This window comes from Propithecus coquereli, unplaced genomic scaffold (assembly GCF_000956105.1).
Source record: "Propithecus coquereli isolate 6110/MARCELLA unplaced genomic scaffold, Pcoq_1.0 Scaffold176, whole genome shotgun sequence".
NCBI classification, from domain to species: Eukaryota; Metazoa; Chordata; class Mammalia; order Primates; family Indriidae; genus Propithecus; species Propithecus coquereli.
Window position 1 is genome coordinate 2,185,791 of NW_012142301.1, and position 21,596 is coordinate 2,207,386.

At 39.8% G+C, this 21,596-nt stretch overlaps 1 pseudogene; it reads left to right on the forward strand.

The window, feature by feature from the left end:
• The window catches only part of LOC105808503, a 119,953-nt pseudogene that overhangs the window by 54,305 nt on the left and 44,052 nt on the right, over positions 1-21,596 (forward strand).

A 21,596-nucleotide genomic window follows, 5' to 3' on the forward strand; every position in this document is an offset into this window, starting at 1 on the left:
TGGGAGTGGGCGGGGACCATTTTTCTCCATTTGGGGCAACTCTCCATATTAGGGAGTAGAATGGAAAAAAATTAACTTTGATTTTTTTACAGATCTTTTTACTGAAGCTATTGTGTTCTGATATCAAACCCACAGGAGAGTGGCTGTTTCCAAGTCATACTTGGCTGTTTTGTTCTCAAGATTTAACAGAAATCTGGAAATTGTGAACAGGACAGGGAGGGGTTTGGTGAGGAGTATCTGTGAAGAGAACATTGAAGTTGACTTAAAGGTCCAGAAGTTTCCAAGATCCCTGTTAGTATTCTGAAGACATATGCATTTGAATATGCTTGCCTTTAGATTTCATGCTTTCCTCTCTCCTGCCTACTTTTTGTTCCACCCTGCTTCATTTTTAAAGTTTTAAAGGACTTTGGCATGTGTTGTTGTTTGATGATGGCAATCGTGGTTGTGGTATGTACCCAAACCAAGGGCTGTTATGTAACAGTGGTAGTGGAGGTCACATATTAGAAATTTTTATGGATTATTTATATAATAGCACAGAAAATAAAGCACTATTCATAGCAATTGTCATCAGTAAAATAGAAGTAATTTTGTCTAAACAATTGTATGCTGCCACTACCAGTCTCGGTTATGATTTATTTCTTACCAGCATGCCTAAGATTTTATGTAGCTATACACACAAAAAAGCAGCGGTGTTAATGGAGTCTCCATGCAAATTATGATGCATTCTGGGTGTGAATCACATTTCCCACTTGGCTGTGAAAAAGTTCTGTGTCACAAATTTTTGTGGAGGGCAGGAAGAGCCTTTTCACACTTCAGTGTTTTCGTGTTGGATATATACAGTGCTGCAACGAACTTAAACATTTATATGTGTACAGTTGCAAATGTTAGACATGACTTCATGGAGTCTGTTTGAGAGACATAACTCGGAGGGTGTTTGTCATAAAACTAAGAACATTCCTTCCTGTTTAAACCTTTTTCCTTAACAGAGGAAGGCACTGAAGTTGTTGATATTGGAAACCTCTCAGAAAGCTGGGGTAGAAGCAGCCCTTTAAGGAGGGACAGAGCGTTTCCAACTCACCGACTTCAGAGCTGTAAAGGACACGTAAGCATCATCAAGTTCAGTTGAACCTCCTCACTTTATAAATGTAGAAATGGAGGCCCAAGGACAAAAATGTTCCATGCCAAACCTGGGCATAAATCCAAGCTCCGCGCACCTGTCCAGTATTTCTGCCATGTGGCAGTTGTCTACCTGTGTGGAGAACAAGAGAAATGCTAAAGATGAATGTTTAATTCATTACAAGCTAAACAGAAGGAAATTTGCCTGGGAAATTCCCATTAGATTGATGTGATGGGAGAGCAAGGAGAAATAGAGGCTTAATGAAGACATCACTGCTCACACCAATATGTGGCACTAGCTCCCTGCCAAAGTGTTTACTCATCATCATGCGGATCCTTGCATGCTCGTTATTTATAGACAATATTGATCACATTATGTTAATTACCAAGGTATTCCACCACCTTACTTCTTGACTTACAGAGCAAAAAATATGATACCATGTGTGGACTCGAATATGTGAAAATTCCAGTTCCCAGAATGCCTGGCCTTCATGGGTTTTTACATCCATAAGTGTTGGCAAATAAATAACAGGAGGTTGCCTGTAGGTTTGGTTTGGAAGCATTCTCTCTCCAGTGTTTGATAACAGGTTTGGAAAAACATGGTTGATAGAATCATGAACCTGTTCGTAAGTTCTCTGTGTATGTACTGAATTAAAAAAAAAAAAAAATTTACTTCCAGGATGTGATGCTACATTTTAAACCCTTCCAAAATCACATCTTTTCCTTATAATGTAGTGTCAATTATTAAGCCCTTTAATTAGTTCAACTACCTCCTCAAATTTAGCTTGATGGCAATGATGTATACTTTAAACTTGTGTCCTATCTTCCAAAGTAACCTTATAAAAACCTTTGGTCTCATTTTTTTTTTAATTCTCCATTACCCAGAATTTCAGCAAGAAATCTTTATGAAAATGGTTTACATTCCTGTTGGTATCAGCTGATATTGTGTCTAGTATTGCTTTAGTCACAATAAAGATGATTTGGGGAAAAAAATTAAAGTAGGTTATTTTCTGTAATTATTTCCCTAATTATAGGAAAATTGGGGCTATAAGATCATGCTGAGCCACAAAGGTCACCATTTCTAAGACATTTTTCTATGAAAAGACCATGAGTATTTTGTTTTTTCCAGCCTGCGGCTCAGAACCATATTAGTATTGTACTGAAAACCTGATATATGAACCTATAGGACATGTCAGTGTGCTCTTTGTTGATTTCTGGCGTCTTCCCAGCACTGTAGCCAGGTGTGGTGCTCTCATCTAATAAAATATCTGTGTCATATTGACTAGTTATAGCATGACCAAGAGATACTGTTCACAATTCAAAACAATATATTTGTAATTCTGGGATTTGTAGCATATTTTTCATATAATCAGTTTGGTCTTATACGGAGAAGGAAATTTAAAATTCGCACAATCTGAAATCATCATTTACTCTGGAAAAGCTACTCAAACTACTGATCCTTATAGTTTTAAATTGTGTAACGTGAGTTCTTCTCCATTGCAAATCCCTCCCTGTTAAACATGTAGAACTTTAAAATAATGGTCATGTTGTAATGCAACACAAAGAAGGGGATGTGGGGAGTCATGAATGACTAATGCAGAAAAAACCTGTGTCCCAATATGAAAAAATATATGTATCTGTGATAGCACCAGTATCAGTCATGTAATAATGAATGTATCAACTTAAAATGAAGAAAGATCTTATTTTATGTATATCTAGAAGATGCCACATTCTTTCTTAGTCTTTCGTAGCAGGGGTTTTCAGTAGATATATTTAGGTTGGAACAATTGGCTATCAATTATAAACCATAGCTGTCTTCTAAATATGCATTTGAAAGATTATTGCTTACGTTTGGACCCCATTGAAAATTCTTGTTTTTTTCTTGATTTTGCGGGGATTCTTGTTCGGGTTATTAATTTTTAGGGGTTTCCTTGCAGGATTGTTTGTTTTGCCGGCGTTTTTTTTTTGGTTTTCTTTTTTTGTTTTTTTTTGCATTTTCTTTTTTTTGGCCTTGGGGTTTTTTTTTTTTCCCCTTGGTTGTTGACTTGGCATTTTTAATTTCAATTTTTTTTTCCTTTTGTTTTCTTTTTTTTCGGTTGCCCCTTGGGTTTTCTTAAGTTTTTTTGTTATTTTTTTTAAACTTGCTTTTTTTTTTTATTCCTTTTTTGGTTTTATTTTTGGTTTTCCTTAGGTTAGGCCCGTTTTCTTATTATTGATTCCTTTTTTTTTATTTTTTTTTAGTTGGTTATTGTTTTTTATTTTTTTATCAAAAAAATGTAAACCAACCCAGTATCACCCAGGTTTTGGTCACAGCTGTTTCACATAAGTCCGCAGTGAACAAGTAGGTAGAGAGCTGAGGACCCTCCTAGAATCCACCGTCTACCTATAGTCATTATCCCTGCCCAAATTTGTATTCATTTAGTCTCCTTTATCAGATGCGGCTCTTTTGTTGGAAGTAATGGAAACTAACTGGATCTGGCTGTCCTAAGCAAAAGGTAATTTTCCAGAAGGACGTGAGGCAGGTTATAGAGTCAAGGGAAAAGCAGAGGAACCAGACCTCAGAAAACACAGGAAGCAGGACAGCACCCAGGGTGCAGGGAGCAAGATTTAATAAGCGGGTCCGGGCCTGGAGTGAGTCCAGCTCCTGTATGTCACCTCCTGTAAGTGACAGTAGAGGGAGGAAGCCGGAGTACAGATTGGCCCCCGCCTGGGACGGGTGCCCAGCTCTTGGCCAAAGGAGGGAGGGTGCCTTAGTTAACGATCCTGCTAAGACCCCATGAGGAGGGAAGGACTAGTTTCCCAAAGGAAAAGGAGGTGTTAGTACCAAAAAATGATGGGAAAGATCACTCTTCGTAAATGAACACCATCATTTACCCCATTATTAGACTAGAACTAGTTGCTGTCATTAAGGGTGGTAGCTTTTCCAGAACTGTAATATTTTCCCTTTGAAGCCATAATTTCTTATGTTTTGGATGATGAAGGCACTCTATCATTAATAACTAAAATAAGTGGCTTCTCTTAGGTCTTCCTTTTGGTTATTGAACAGCAAAAACGTAAGAAGGATATTTAGTCAAAATTGACCCCATTCTCCTTGAAACTTAGGAGTGTTGGATCCTAATCAACTGGAACGTTCTTGTCTCTAAAAATCCTTCTTTGAATCACATTTTTAAAAATGCAGCTTTTAAAGCCAAACATACGTAGTTACTGTGGTAAGTTATATAAAACAGGCAGAAAACAGAGGAACCTCCTATGAAATGCATAAAGTTTATGTCTACAAGCTTGGGTTCTGGTATAAATCTGTCACTTATACTAAATTTTTCTTTATGGCTCTTGTACTTCAGTATTTCTCTTAAATGAATTCATTAATGAATGATATCTGACCCAAACTATTCACATTAGGTCTTGGAAAGAATCTCCAAGAGATTATACTCTTTATATTATCACCTTGAAATAAAGTACTTCATAAACCCTAAGTATGAGCCCACGATCAAATTTCAACTTTACATAAAAGGAATCCCTTGACTACCACCTAGGTGATTTATTGACACACCCAGCATTTATTATAGCCTCAAATGAGCTTGTAATTTACTTCAAGTCTCTTGGGCCCTTCTTAACTCTAGCAGTTTAGAATCCTGACCTGGTGGATATATTTAAGTAGGACTGTATTTCAATACATTAGGTAAATATGTATTTGTATGTTATCATTTTTTTGTGATCCTTAAATCTTCTCTTCCATTTTGTAATGTATTTGGAACACCTTCATAAATAGACCCATTGTGTTACATCCTGTAGAAAAGCAATGATTTAAATAGCATTAAATTAATGCTATTGTAAAATAGATCTCCCAATTCCATCCATTTTTCAATTCCTCTACTCATTGCCTTTTTTCCTCAGAAGTCTATAAAGAAAAAGAAACATTTCTTTCCTTAGAGTTAGCAGTTTATAGGTATGGAGAAAGAAAAGAAGATACCTTTCTATTATTTTTCACTTTAGACCTGAATTATTCTGTACTCTTGGGAGAACCCTGTAGCTTAACTGAAAAATGAACTGATTTCTAACAGTGAGAGTGACTTACAATAATCTTCCCCAAACTGCACAGTGCATGAAGTATTTATCTGGGAAAGACAAGGAAGTCTGGAATTATATTGAAGGTAGGAAACAAAGGCCAAAGGCAACTATGTTAAGAACAGAAGAAAGTTGCTGCCACCTAGAGGTGAAAGTCGATAAATTTTGAGAGTGTGCTGTGACTACTCATAAAAGGATCTTAGAAGAGACACTGTAATATAATCCTAAAACTGAAATGCAGCCAGGTGCTTTAGGTTCTACCTCTAAATGAGACTGGACCTATTCTGTCACCCCTTTCACCCTACAATGGTAGCGTCTCAATATTCCCCATGATATTTTGTCCATTTTTTTTGTCCATGGATTGTCCATTTTTGCCAGCAGTAGCCTTGTTTCTTACTAACGTAAGGGCTTAAGTCATTGGTCTTCTTGTACCATAGAATCTCAGTTACTTGGAAGCCGTCCTTACCCTAGCTAATAGAGAATGTCTTTTCCACAACCCAGGCTATCTTTTTCAAATACATTCTCAGGAGTGCCACTGAAACTATAGTTCTCATCAAATCGTGTAGCTGATGCTCTTTTCCATTCTCCCAGGAGAAGGCGAGTAGCGGGGGAAACCTGTGTCATGAGAGGTGAGAATGCCGGGAACACCAGGAAGAGGAAGGGACCATGAGACCACCTAAGTTATGCTAAAACCTAAAAAAAAATGGCGGCACCAGCCTCCAGGATAATATGCAATTTGGCCCATTTTCATTTTGGTTATTAGGAATTGACTGTACATAGCACTAACAATTTTTTAAATTGTCAGGACATTTTTTTTTACTGTTTTACTGGAAAATCCTCCCAACTAAAGACACCTAGACAGCCAGAAATGTGCTGCCACATTTGTCTTGCTATTCTCTTTTAAGGGCTACCATGCTGTTCCTCCCTAGGATACGTTATTCATATCGTGCTGTATGTGAAAGGTACCTCCAGAAACATTAAGGCAAAACATACTGGCATCATAGAAAGGTGAGAAAATGTGAAGAGCATATGCGTGTGAGTTTACATGTCTGCCTCTCCCCCTTCTCCTGAACGAAAGACTTGATTGAATGTTTTCAATGATGATTTTTAGGGGGAAAAGGGCTTCCAAAAATACCAGAAGATACCAGCAATACCTTTTAGGGTATATGGCAATCAGAGTGTTCCTCGTTTATTTTACAACCTTCTGCTTCCTTTAGAGGGTATTAGCTGAACCTCTCCTCTGCCTAGCTGCCGTGTGGGCCTTCACATGCTTGCCATTTTTTATTTTCTCCTAACCTGTATTTAATTTTAATCTATAATTTAAGTATTTAGATTCTATTTGAAATTGTCAGAAATTATCTTTTTTTTTTTTACACAGTAATATCATCATTTTTCCAGAATGTTTGTGTTCATTCATTTGTTCCCTCCTTCAGTAAAATTATTGTGTCTGCAATGATCCAGTCACGTTTCTGCACTCTGGGGGCACAGTATTTATCAAGACAAACAAGACCCCCACTCTCATGGAGCTTCCCATGTAGTGCAGCAAGATAGATAACTGGCGAATGATGAGGGCTCTGATGAAAATGGAACAGGGTCAGAAAAAGCCTTTTGAAAGGAGGTGACGTGGCAGCTGGGAGCTGAGTGACAAGAAGGAGCCAGCTGCGTGAGGATCTGGGGCACGTCATTCCAGGTGGTAGAAACAGCTCACAGAGAGGCTTTCCAATGGCAGCAGGCTTGGAACATTCTGCAGAAGAAAAGCATAAGTGAGGCGGAGGGTGAAGCAAGATCGGGGCAGAGAGGTTGGCGGAAGCAGAAACAGCCTGGAGTCTGGGAGGAATGGGAGGCTTTGAGCAGGCGAGTGAAATGACCGGATTTCTGTGTTCGAAACTCAGACTGGCAGCTCTGTGGAGGAAGGATTCTAGGAGTGGAAGCAGGGGAGAGAGTGACGAGGCCCTGGCTGTGGTTGGGAAGAACGATGATGCTGGCTGAGACGAGAATGGAATCTGTGGCAAGAGAGAAGTCGGTGAAATCAGGGCGTGTTCTGTAAATAGTATTAACGGCAGTTGCTTATGGAAAGAAAGGAAGAAAAGAGAAGAATCAAGGATGACACCTAGTTTTTGCATGAGCAACTTAGGGTTGTGGTTGGTAGCTTAGAGCAATGGACAAGTCTGTAGATAGGAATGTGGACACCATTGACAGACAACTGACGTTTCCCGAGGGGTATGTGTGTGTCTTTCTGTCTGTCTGTGTATGATGAGGGACAGAAATATTTTTGAGATGAAGAAAATCTGAAGATAAAAATTCTTACAAACTTTTAACTGGTGGCTCTAAAAGAAGCGCAGCGCACAGGCCACAAGTATCCGCAGGTAAACCGGGCAGCTGTAACCAAGTACCTAAGGCAGCCTGCCTGTGCCCTCAGCGTGCAAAGGACTAAGTTTCAGTACATTTCTTGGCCCCACCTCCCCTTACTGTCAACAACGCATTGTAAAATTATGCTACTTGCCCCCAGTAATTGTCCAGCCATGGGCTGCTAGGGGAGACACCCAACTTCAACTAAATAAATAGATCTTAATACAGGAGGGCCTCTTTTCCCAAAACACCAAGTATCCTGATCTCTTTCTTCCATGAGAAGATTTTAGCACCTAAAGAGCCATTGAATCTCTGTGTTCATATCCTCCAAGCTCAATCTTCTTCCCATTCCTCACCGACAAAATCACCCAAGCCAGAAACCTCATAGTAACTGCAACTCGGTCAAAGCCCACGTCTGTTTGATCACCCAAGTCTAGCATTTGTCCACCTGCGTGCTTCCTGGCAGTATTGGCTGTCCTTCACCCCGCGTACCCTCATCATCTCTTGCCTGTGATATTAGCCTAAGCTCCTCACTGGTATCTTTAGATTCAGATTCTTTGCACTCCTCCCCCAAACCTGATCTTAACCGTGCCTGCAGCCATCATTGTAAAAACCAGACGGGACTGCGCCTGTCTTTACAACTCTGTGGTTTGCCATCCTTCAGAGTCCAAAGCCCTTAACACAACGTATGAGGCCCTTTGAGTCACACAACTATTTCCTCCTTTTCTATCTCACTTCTCATAAATTGTTCACGTCTTCCCTGGAGCCTAAGTTCCAGCCACACTGAACTTGCTACGTTTCCCAAAACACCGTGAAAACTAATTCAGAAAAACTTGGCTTAAAAATTCCCTCCTGTGAAAAGACTTCCCTACAATATACCAGCTGATCCGTGTCTTCTTCCTCTCTGATCTTATGCTGTTATGTGGACCATATTAATCACTGTTGTCAGGATTTATTGTAAGTCTCTGTTGGCCTGCTTATAACATTCTCCCTGCCTTCTCCTCAAGACTGAGGGCCGCCAGCGTGGGGGTTCTGCTGCCCCGATCTGAGCACAGCGAGCACAGGGCATATGGATCAATGCAATGCAGACGTCTCTTCCAGTAGCCTCACCTCGTTGGTGGAAAAATGAGGGCCAGAGAGTTTAAATAATTTTGTCCAAATTTGCACGGTGAGTTAGAACTAGGATTGAAACTGCTGTCTCCTGGACTTGGCTCCTATTTGGTCCTGGGGTGTTTTTTTTTTTTGTTTTTTTGTTTTTTATCTCCTTTCCACATTCTGATGGCTGTTCCCCATTCCTTACTCAGTATTTTCAGAAAAGTAGGAATATTCAAGTTTAGAGGGCAATGAAAAGTTTTTTTTCACGTTGGAAACATCTTTCAACGTTGGTTACGTCATTTCTGCCCTTTCTCTATTTATAATGGTTATGCTGGACAAAATGTTTGAAGAATAATGATGGAACCCTGACCTGAATTTCAGAAGCTGAGACTTTAGGCCTGTCCTGCCACTCTTTAATTTTGTGATCTGGGACAACATTGAGTTCCTCATTCCCACTCTTGCCTATTTTTTGCACAGGGATGATGTGAAAATAAAGGGAGGAGATTAGTATGTAGGAAAGCACTTTATGCCACAGAGAGCAAGTTGCTACAAAATACCTCAGTGCTATTATTTGTCACTCTTCCCTTTTCTCTTAAATGTAACTTCCTTTATTGATGCTTAAAAAAAAAAAAAATCTTCGGTAAGTTTCCTTTCTCTTCTTTATTTCCACAAACCGTATAGTATTATAAAGGATTAGATTTCCGTTCTTACCTCCACCTGACTTCTAGTTTTATGGCCTTCCCTCTGATCTGCTTGATCCTGCATTTAATTATCAGGCTTACATTAACACGCTGTCTCTTCGCTTTCTTCTGCCTAGCAGGTCATGGCTGAGTGAAAAGAGCTTGATTAATAAAAGCTTACCCTTTTATATTTCCTTGCAATTAGTCCCATAGAAAAGGATCACCTCTTGAATGGGCTTTGTGCAGCTAATTTTTTTCTATTTTTTGTCTTTTGGGTGTGCTAATTCAATGGCTTTCTGTCTCTTGTATATATTAATGGATTTGAAAATCAACCTTGTAGTACTTATTGCCACACCTTCCAAGACACAAACACCTTCAAACATCACAACTCTGGAAAAATGATTTGGAATGAGATTTAAAAGCTAGGTCTGTGGTTTAACAGGACTAACTAACACATACAACATTGTCACATGAACAAAGAATAAGAATCTTTTTTTCTTTTTAATCTATTAACTGACTCAACAGGTGCTGAATTGTAAGTGGCACTGTGCAAAGTGTCAGTCTGTGTTGGTATCATGTAAAGAGTTAAATCGTTTATCTGTCCAAGAGATAGAGAGCTTGGCTTCCCAGGATCGTAGCAAGCTGTGGGCCCTTCCTTGGTCTCAGAATACACACCAAAAACTGAAGGTAGTTTGTAGAAAATGACCAGCAAAGCAAATCTAGTGTTAATTAGCCACAGAGGGAGATGTGGCCTCTGAAGTACAGCATGTAGATTTTTATTCTCCTGTAATTTTTTTAAAACTGGCCTGGGGTGAATAAATATAAAGAACAGGAGTCCAGGCAACTCAGTGGAAAGAGCTCAGGCTTTGGAATCAAGGGATACTGGTTCAAATTCTGTCTGCTTTTGGCTCTCAGCCTTAAGCAAGTCTTAAACTCCTCACTACCATTTCCTCTGGGGTATAAAACACAACAAAAATCTCTCTCTCCCATGGCTCAGAAGATTAAAATTTAAATATATTTGTCACATAGTTTGGCCTGCCATAATAAAATACAATACCATAGATGGCTTGGCTTAAACAAATATTGCAGTTTTAGAGGCTGGGAAGTCCAACATCAAGGCACTAGCTGATTCACTTCCTGATGAGGGCTGTCTTTTCTCTGTATCCTCACAAAGTGGAGAGAGAAAGAGCTGTCATCTTTCTTCTTCTTTAAAGGACACTAATTCCATCCTGGAGGCCCCACCCTCATGACCTCTTCTAAACCTAATTACTTCCCAAAGGCTCCATCTCCAAATACCATCACATTGAGACTTAGGGCCTGAACATGTGAATTTTGGGGAATACAAACATTCAGTCCATGACAGTGTTAATTCAGCTTAAAGGTCTGGACAGACAAGGATCATATGTTATGATTTTTATTAAAATGCCAACTTCTCATTATCAGCTCCCTTAAATCTAATCATTTAAGCAGCAGCTGTGTCTGACTTTGTCTTCTGTGTGACAAAGGAATCTGATGAGGGATTAGGAATGGACCCTGGAATCAATAATTTGCTCCCAGGCACGCCTGCTTATATTGCTGGTAAATAATTCATCGTCTGCTGGCGGAAGTAAGTCTCCAAAGTCATTCTCCACAAACTCATCATTTTCAACACTTTTCTCCAAAGGGAAGCAATGAAGTCTGATTTCACCAGAAACGGACAGTGCACTTTGTTAGAACTACCTTTCAATGATATTTTACATTCTTAAGCTTTTTATAGTTTTCTCATAGTTTCATATATATTATTTTATTTATTTCTCATGACCATTCTGTGAGATGTCTTGAAAGACATTATCTATCTTTAAAATGAAAAGAGGCAGAATAGAGCAGGGAATTAAGGAATTAGTCTGCTTATTTTCATATTTCAGTTACTATACATTAACTCTGTAACCTTAGGCAAGTTATTTAATGTCTCTGTGCTTCTGTTTCCTAATGTATAAAATGCGGCTTACTAATAATACTTGTCTCATGGTTATTGTGAGGATTAAATGGGCTGTATTACATATAAAGCTCTAAGGACAGTGTTTACCAAGCTCAATAAATGTTGACTATTATTATAAGGGGATGCAAAACTAATTTATGTGGCCGTGACTAATATATAGCTAACATTAATTATCTTGTGTATTAGCTAGAAAGTATTCTGACCCTTTTTGTTTGTTGTGTTTTGGGGTTTGTTTTTTTGTTTGTTTGGTTTTTTGTGACAAGGTCTTGCTCTGTTGCCTGGGCTAGAGTGCAGCGGTGTCATCATAGCTCACTGCAGCCTCTAACTCTTGGGCTCAAGTGATCCCTCTGCCTCAGCTTCCCAGGTAGCTGGGACCATAGGCGCACACCACCACACCCAGCTAATCTTTCTATTTTTTGTAGAGATGGGGTCTCACTCTTGCTCAGGCTGGTCTCGAACTCCTGTCCTCAAGCAATCCTCCCACCTCAGCCTCCCAAAGTGCTAGGATTACAGGCATGAGCCACCACGCCCAGCTTCTGACGCTTTTATAGATAACAAAATTGAGAACTAGGTTAACTGAATTCTCTGATATGATGTAACTAAGCTAACCTTGACATTTCTACTACATCTCTCTCATTTGCTTCTCCTCCTTTACCTACCTTTTAAATGTTCGTATTCTCCAAAGTTCTGTCTCATTTTGCGTACTCTTCCTTGCTAATAGCCTTCACTATAGCTAAAGCACTTCCCTCTTTGCTGTTGGCAGCTTGGATTCTTCACTTCCTCCTCTGGTTCCCCACCATGTCTTTCTATCACAGCCCTTAAGCATGTGTACGTGAGCAGGTATGAACGTGTGCCCCTCTTTTGGACTGCAAGTTCCCAAGTATGAGGTCTTGTCCATAGTAGGCACTCAATAAATATTTGAAGGAGAAACAAAGGAAGGATGGGGCATAGCTTTAAACTGAAGCATTCTAACTCTTCTAGTTCCAACTCCATAATTAAATTATTCTTAGTTTTTTTAGAAAGATACACAAAACTTAAATAAAATGGAATATTTGGAGACTTTTTTCACAAATTTGCTCAATTAAAGTTATTAGCTAATTGAAAGTCTAACATACTTTGAGCACCTGCCATGTGCCAGGTTCCATGCTGATACTGGGAACATAAACGTAGTCTCCAGGGGGAGAAGTCAAACTCTCATGAATGAGTTAGCAAAACTATGTTACTACTATGTGTTGACAGTCTTTTATAAAGATAATGTCACCTCTTTGTCACAGGTAGGTCCTTCTGTGCCTCACCAATTTAATATATTTAGGTATTGCATCATGTGTTGGCCCTGGGAGTTATCCTTGTTTGAGATAATTGGATTCACGAGTAGAAGCTATGTATATATTTTTTCGTTTCATTTATAAGTTTTAAAGAAATATGTCTGTGTCCATTGCTTTTGCCTCTTTAATGCTTCTCCTAGTGTGCTTTACCATGTGCGGAAAGTGAAAAATAATAGAATTAATACAGTCACATCATTCTTTGCCCTCATGTGCATATACACGCCCCTAATCGTGGCAGTGCAGTATTTTTGTTTGTTGGTTTCATCTGTGGCTCTTTATCAGCTGAAGGTACTCCATTGTGAAACGTCATTAGAACCCTGATTTCTCTGTGGGTCCGGAGACCCATTTAGAAAGCATGATCTGTTCAGTAACAGCCTTTTGCCTGGTGCAGACAGCATGTACTGCCTATTTTGCAGGACGTTACCATCCTTGAAACGTAAAAATGGTACATGATTTAACTAACTTACTTTTTTCCTCTGCTATGAATTCACTGGTGTAGCCGCGTGCCCTTGACTTTCAAACTGTGGGTATCTTGAAAATAGCATTAAGTGAAATCAACATTATGGTGCTATTTTTGCTTGATGTCATCTGAAACAGTGCCTTGTTTTTGCAAGTTAGTGCCTCTTAGTAGATTTGGAAACCTGTGATTCTAAAAGTTACATATGTGTAGAATGATGACAAGTGTTGACAAAGGAGTATTTCCTTTTTCTTTTTGCACTTATTACTTTGACTAAGTGACAAACAGTAATTCTTGCATGTGACACTGTCATGAAATATGAATCTAGTCCTTGTCACAGTCTGGGTTGACTTTTGTTAGGTACATTGTAGGGGTAATAATAATTGCATTTAATATTTATAGACATGAATGATTACGGTTAGATTGGTAGAGCATGTCCTTCAGCCGTCATCCCAGTTGACCTGAATGTCACATGATTTTGGACACTAGAGGAGGAAAACTAGGGCTTGCTTCTAGGCTACTGACAAAGCCCCATTCATGGTGAACTCTTGCACAACTTTAGGATTTCAGTCACAACTGGGTAAGAGTAGTGTCACCTCTTTCCTACCTAGAACATATGCCTTAAATGAATGTGCATCATGACATGTGTTCTCTTATGCTCCTAGGAGTCAAAGAGCACATGTACAAAAAATGACTCCATCCTGCAGATTATTTATGGTAATGAGCCATGGTTTAAAAAATGAATGCCAATACATTAACCACAAATGCTTATAAATAATAAATGAATAAATAGTTTATTCTAGTAAGTATATAACAGCTGTAATGTTAGGTACTCATAAAAGTGGCTGATCGCATTAGCAGGGCTTGGTCCAAAAGGAGTAGCCGGCTAAAACTAGAAGGTTCTATAGAACTAGAAGGTGCAGCCATGGCCTCAGACTTTAACACCAGGATGCATAAATGTTAAGTTCGTTTCTCAAACACTGGCCCTCATCAAAGGTAAACCCAACTAGCCACCCTCAAAAATTAATGAACCCTAATAAAGTAGAGAGATGTACACACTCACCTATGTGTACACATACACACGTCACCCTGCAGTTTTATTTTTTAATATCCTGATTCAAGCTTGGCGAGTGCTGAGCATCATTTTGTCACGCGTGTTCTAGGCAGCATGTGCTGCTTTCATTTCCCTGCATTGCTCTTCAGTGTCCACCTATGTGCTCCTGCAGCCCTGGGGCTCTATAGCAGTCCTTCCTCTGTTTCCCCTTCTGGCTTCTTACTGTGGCTGCCACCACCTTCTCCTGGTAATAGACCAGGCCCCAGGTAGCTGACCCAGGCTCCAGCATGTCCATTGTGCCAGCCTCAGTCACATGCTTTTTGCTCCTACCACGGGTGTGCCAAAAGTGTTTATAAAGACCTATCTTGAAAAGACCCCTCCTGGAGACCTACACTCATCCTTTCAGAAGGCTCTTTCATCCATGCCCTCTTGAGAAATTCACAGCCAGCCTTTGGGACATTCACAATAGGGAGTCTCAACCCCGTTTTGTCAGTGATGAAACTGAAGGTCCAAAATAGAAATTCAGTGATTTGTCCTATGGAGCAAACCTGGTGTGCAACAGCCCTGGCACACCCAGATCTCGGTCTTCCAAATTTAGCACTGGGTCTCCTAATCCAGCCCATGCTGCCCCAAGTCAGACTTGAATTCTTATTTGTAGATGGAGAATTTGAAAGCAGATTATCAGCTGTATTTAACTTCACTTCAAAGATATCGTGGGTCTTGGCGTTTGGGTTTGTTTGAAGAATGGAAAAGTATTTGTAGATGGGGGCTTAGCTTATAGGAAGAATAGTTTCCAGATAAACACGAGAGGTTACTGAAGTTCTTGAAAATTCTTTTCAAAACCTTTTTAAAGGTTTAGAGTAATTTTATTTATCTAGAATGCCTGAAATAGAATCTTAATCTCAAGGAACTAGTACATTATAAGAGCCCTATATGTACTTTCTAGTCATTTGATTTTTCTCTTTCCTAGAAGCCACAACTTTCTTGGAAACCACAACTTTGGTTTTTCTCTGTAACACAGCAGGACTTATTTAAGGTGATTATTCTGAAATTATTGGTGGTTTTGAAGCATGCTGACACCAAAGCAAAGTTTTAAAATGTTTCTTGGATCAACTTTTTCCAAATATACATAAACGCACATAAACCCACGCATGCATATAATATGCATGATCTATCTTTTGAAAGAAGTTTCCATGTAACTTTAATTGAATGAGAGGACATTCCTTCTAGTACTTCCCCCCCCCTGCTTAATTTCTAGATACTTTCAATTTGTGAAGTAATTGTGTAGTGTGTCTTAAGTCAAACCATATTCTATGGTGCTTGCAGGATCTCAAGTCAGCAGTGTATTTTATAGACAATAGCACTGATCAGACAACAAAATTTAAGACTCTCAGCATAAGAAGAGTTGATCCTGAGGGAAGTACTGATAAACCCCTTCTGTCAATATTCTGTAAGAGTGAATAATAACACCACCTAGAACATTCAATACTGGTGTCATTCATAGATGAATATACCTAACTCCTCACTCCAAATTTGCTCACATTCTAAGCCCGATTTTGGAAACAGAGTGCAGCCCAGAGCTGAAGAAAGAGAATCTACCATAAAATAAACATAACATCCCAGTGCATCTGAAATGTCACATGCTATTTCCTGCCTCCTTTCTAGCAACTTCTCATTTAAGTGGAGGAACTAATGGAAAGATACAGGATTTCATTATGTAAGAGAAAAGAAGATCAGAGGAGAGATGAGACCAAAGCCTCTCTTTCTATGCCCAGGAGAACATGAAGCTGTGGCCCTCCCTGACTTAATGAGAGGGCTCTATGAAAGAACTGAAGCACAGTCATATCTTTGAACCATAGAAGGATGAGTCATATTAAGTCCATGATGGGATAGTTTATTATTGTCTCTTCTGGCTGTAATATTTTCTTAAAGGAAATATCAAATTGTAATATTGATCTCTCATTTAAAAATACATGCTGTACCATGTCACATCCTCAGCACTTGAGGTTGATGTGCTAATATTTCTACTTTTGACTTCATTCTCTTTAAGGGTGCTTAATCTGCCTGAGCTTTATTTTACTCATCTGTAAAATGGGGATGATGATGCCATCATCTTAGAGTGTTGGAAGAATTCAATAAAATGATGCCTGTAAAATATTAAACATACTATCTAGCAAACTTTAAGTTGCTCTGTAACTATTGGCTCTTATTAGCTACGATAATTTGAATACCTAAAAGTTCAGTGAAAGGAAAATTACTATTTGTAATGCTCTAAGTAGAGACTGAAATCCATATCCACTCTATCTTTTTGGCTCAGGTTTGGCTAAAGTGAAGCTAGCAAGTAACTTCAGAGATTTGGTTCAGTTCTTAAAATTTTCTGCTTTTCCAAGTGAAAAATTATGTATGTTCCACAGAACACCTCAAATATTCAAGAATCTTCCCCAAATCTGATGCAAGAATCAAAAATATAAATAAGGCCTACCCTTTGCTTCTATTTTCTTTCCCTTTGCTTATGTCTCTGAGTCCCCTGCATTTTATTGAATTGACTCTGTTGACTCTGCTCAACAACCAAAAACAAGAGAATCCTCAGCGTGTTGGGCTTGAAACTCACCATGTCAGTAGGCTTCCCAACCTCTCTTTAAAAGGGCAGCGCGAGTGGCTGCAGGAAAGTGCAGTCTCTTGTCCTCGGTGGTCTGTGTCATATGTAGCAGGTGACAGCAGGGGTAGTCTCTGTCACGCTCATTACTGCATCCCCGGAGCTCAGTGCGCTGCCATGCACATGGGAGGTGCTCGATGAGTGTTTGTGAAATGATCACTGAGCGACTAATCTCACAATGAGATTTTCTTGAGATTTTTTTGAAAACAATAGATTTTTTTTAGCTTATCCTTACATGGAATATTTAAAAAAATCAGAGCAGTATCTTGTTAATGTAAAGGGGGAGTTGTTCATAAACATTCAGCATTTACGATGGGAGGTCAAAGATGAGAATTGTCGTCTTATTGTATTAGTCTTATGTACTTACAATTGAAATAATTCAAAACGGTGACCCTGAAGCTCTGAAAGGTCCATGGAACATGGTTTAAAAACCACTATCGTAGCCTTTTCTTGCTACCCGGAGAGGAGTCCATACAGCATGGTTCTGGATTTCAGTTGTAACTTAAAGGGAAACTTTCACAGTGTCCACAGCCCTGGATGTCCTCAAATTTCTTGTGGCAGGAACCCACTTAGGCGACACCAACCTTGACTTCCAAACGGAACAGTACAGCTACGAAAGGAAAAGTGATGGCGTCTGCATCATAAATCTGAAGAGGACCTGGGAGAAGCTTTTGCTGGCAGCTCGTGCGATGGTTGCCATTGAAAACCATGCTGATGCCAGAGCCATATCCTTCGGGGATGCTGGCCAGCGGGCTGCGCTGAGTTTGCTGCTGCCGCTGGAGCCGCTCCCATTGCTGGTCACTTCACTCCTGGGACCTTCACCAACCAGATCCAGGCAGCCTTCTGGGAGCTGCAATTCTGGTGGTTACTGATCCCGGTGTGGACCACCACTGAGAGTGTTTCATGTTAACTTGCCCACCGCTGCTCTGTGTAATGCACGTTCTCCCATGCATTATGTGGACATCGCCATCCCGTACAACAACGAGGGAGCCCACTCGGTGGATCTGATGTGCTAGATGCTGTCCTGGGAAGTTTCGCACACGTGTGGCACCATCTCCTGTATTCACCCCAAAGGAGGTCATGCCTGATCTCTCCCTCAACAGAGAACCCGAAGACGCTGAAAAGGAAGAGCAGGCTGCTGCTGAAAAGTGTGTGACCAAGGAGGATTTCAGGGGGGATAAACTGCTCCAGCTTCTGAATTCGCTGCTACTCAGCCCGAGGTTGCAGACTGGTCTGAGGGTGTGCAGGTGCCTCTGTGCCTAGTCAGCAGGTCCCTACTGAAAACTGGAGGCACTCAGCCTGCCACAGGAGCCTGGTCTGCAGCTCCCAGTGCTCAGGCCACTGAATGCATACGAACAACCGCTGGTGGTCTCAAGGCGTTCTTCCACAGGCTCACGAGGTGGAAATAAAGTCGATGGAAAATAAACATTGATTTCTTTGAAAAACAACAACAACAAAAAACACCCCACTGTCATAGAGTTAAGAGAGAATGTGTTATTGGCATAAGGACCATAAGGATGTTTGGGATCCAGCAGATTGCAGTAGAAGTTTTTGCTGTTATTCTCTGTAAATGTGAAAGCAAGCTTCCTGACCTGCAAAGAGCCCAGAGTCTAAGGCTTTGAAACCACAGCTATATCTGACCAACCCAAAGCTTTTGTGGGTCTTGGGAGCATCGTTGGTGCAGCCCTCGCGGGGTCAGGGACCAACCGTGGCAGTTCCCCTTGGGTGGGCGCAGCGTTGTGTGTTGCCACGGCAGGGCTCGTGTGAGCTCTTCAGTCGCTCTCCTGTGATCGTCACGTTGACATCTTTTGTCTAATTGGGCTTTGGGTTTTCTCTCCCTTAAGATGCAGGCAAGTTTCCTTCTGTTCCATGGAAACATTGTCAGGATGAATGGAAACATTTAAAATGAACAAAAACGTCTTTAGCGGACGTTTAACTCCTCAGCAGAAAGATGTTATAGGAATGGAAGGAGTTATTAACTTTAAAAAAGGGATATATAAAAATGCTGTTAGTACTTTGAGACTGTGCTTCATTTTCTGCCTTATGTTTTGCTTTTGCTCCGGGAATTTTGAAGCCTGTCTTAGGGGTGTGTAAATCGCATTAGCACTGGGTGGGCTTCGCATCCGTGAGTTGTACTGTCTGCCGGAACAGACTGCTCTGCTGTTCCTCCTCGTTTTCCTGAGTCTGCCCACTCACTGACATGCTGCCGAGGCTGCCACACTGAGACATATGTTTGAGCATAAAATGCTTTCCCCTCAGGACTCCCAGAGGGTGTTTCAAGAATGCTTTCCCTGATTCCTGCTTATTGAGATAAAAGAACATTTGGCAAAGAAAATCTAAGTAGTTGCTTTGAAACAATAGATCAAGAGTTGAACTCATTTAAAAAAATGAAAGAATCCATGACATGGCTAGTCCCAAATCATCTCTTGTGATAATGCTTAGGCAAGTTTATTTACCCTGTATCTTGGTCTTTTCAGGCTGCTATAACAAAATACTATAGACTGGGTGGGTTATAAACAACAGAAATTTATTTCTTGCAGTTCTGGAATCTGGGAGGTCCAAGGTCAAGGTGCCAGAAGGTTCGTGAGGGACTCTGCTCTCTGCTTCCTAGACACCCCGTGTCTTCACTTGGTGGAAGGGGCGAGGCAGCTCTTTGGGGGCCCTTTTATAAGGGACCTAATCCCATTCATGAGGGCTCTACCCCCATGACCTAATCACCTCCCAAAGGCCCCATCTCCTAATACTTTCACCTTGTGGGTTATGATTTCAACATAAGAATTCTGGGAGTACACAGGCATCAGACCGTAGCACCCTGCAGCTCTCAACAGTGATCCAGCCCCCCCTTAGGACCATTTCTGGGAAAGCTTCTTATTATACTTTGAGAGCTTGTGAACAAGTCACAGGTTTTTGGTCACACAATCCACAAAATTAAATCATTCTACAGGGCTATGCCCTTGCAGCCCACCATATCAGCTCTGGACAAATATTTGACTTTATATTCCTGTGCATGTTAACAATCTCTAACACACCTCAGAAGCTAATGTGTTTCTGCTAAAAGGGAAAATTATGATTCGAAGTTGGAAATTAGACAACTTGTTTAAAAAATAAAATTATCCAGGAATGTACTAAACCCAGATAAATTTACAAATATTTTTATCATTGGCAAAGCTAGCTCAATATGTTTTCTGATTATTTATCATCATTTCTGTATAAATGCAAGAACAATTCAGAAGTTATTAATAATAGTCTACACTGCTGCAAAAGAGTCTCTAGAGAATATCAGATAAGAGTAGTGGAAAAGGGGACATAAATGGTATGTTCATTTCCCCAAGCTTTGCCCCAGAGCAATGACTTCCAACCTTTTTGGAGATAAAAATTCATTAAAGTTTTCATTGATTTTATGCCTTCACTTCTACATCCTACATGGGCTATATGACATACATTTTTTAAAACTGAATTTTATTTGAGTACTTCTGCAATGTCCCTTGAGGTAAAACAATGCCCTAATATATTCCCAGCTGAGAATTAGGAGAGCGAAATAACATTTATTAAGGCTAAACAGGTACCAGGTACTCTCTTAAATGCTTTGCATGTATCAGCTCATTTAATCCTTTCCACAACCCTTGAAGGCAAGTATGTTCGTTCATTCCATCTTATAGAAAGGAAGTCGAGGCAGTGAGGCCTTAAGTTACTTGTCCAGCGACTCGACACAGTTAGATGGGTGAGGCCAGGTGATCTGACTGTGGCACCAGGCACTTAAGCCTCTTCCGTCCCGTAATAGATGGCTGGCAGTCTGCAGTTCAAAAATAGCAATCATAAATGGAAGTTGTATGAAAATCATCACAGCTATGTTTATCATGGTCTTTGTCCTTTATAACTTTTCAACTACACAGCCCTTTTAGGGTAGTTCTACCACACCTGTTTTATTCCTCAGCATGCCTAGGTTCTGTCTGAATTACTTCATGTTTGCTCATATCTGGATTTTGCATTACTTTTGTTAATTGTCATTGTTTCACAAACATAGGTAGCATATTTACCCACCCAGATCCGAAATTCTAAAGATCAAAAACAGTGTCTTTTACTACTTGTCTATTTTCCACAAAAAGAGATGGAAAAACACATATAGAATGAATACTTAAAAATATATGTTGAATGAAGTGGATTTAAGAAAAAGAATGTTGATTTTAATTATGAAGCTGTTTCTTGCATCTGTCAGAATGTAAGCCTCATATTTCGGTGTCATTGGTTTCCAGTCACATATTAATGCCAAAGTGCATTTGACCAGTCTGGTCGTATTCTGAAAGGCCCTGATGGAATTTTTTTGAAGAAGATCCTGAATTGGTTCTCAATGTTAGTGTACATATTCTTTAATATTCTTGCTACAAAAATACAGATTTCAGACATAGCTAAATGAGACAGTTTTATATATTTCTACATATGCATAATATTTATACATAGAATTATAAAAAGCCACAGCCTTGCTATTCTACATTAAAGCATATTTTAATTGTTCAATAAACAAGGAAAATTAAACTTAATTAGTGTGAACTTTGTATCTGATTCACAGATATTTTATGATAACTCATGCTTAGTTTTTCAGTGTTTGTCTGAAAGATTTAGTTCTACCCTCTTATTTTACAGATGAAGAAACTAGAATCCAAGGATGCTAAATGACTTGTCCAAGTTTACACAAGAATAACGCTTTTCTATTGTAGACACTCATTTGTAACATTCTTGAAGAATGTTAACAGGCTGGCCTTTCAGTAACTAGTGACATAAATTTGAAGAATATATTGGTTCTGGGTGAAATTCTTTTAATTT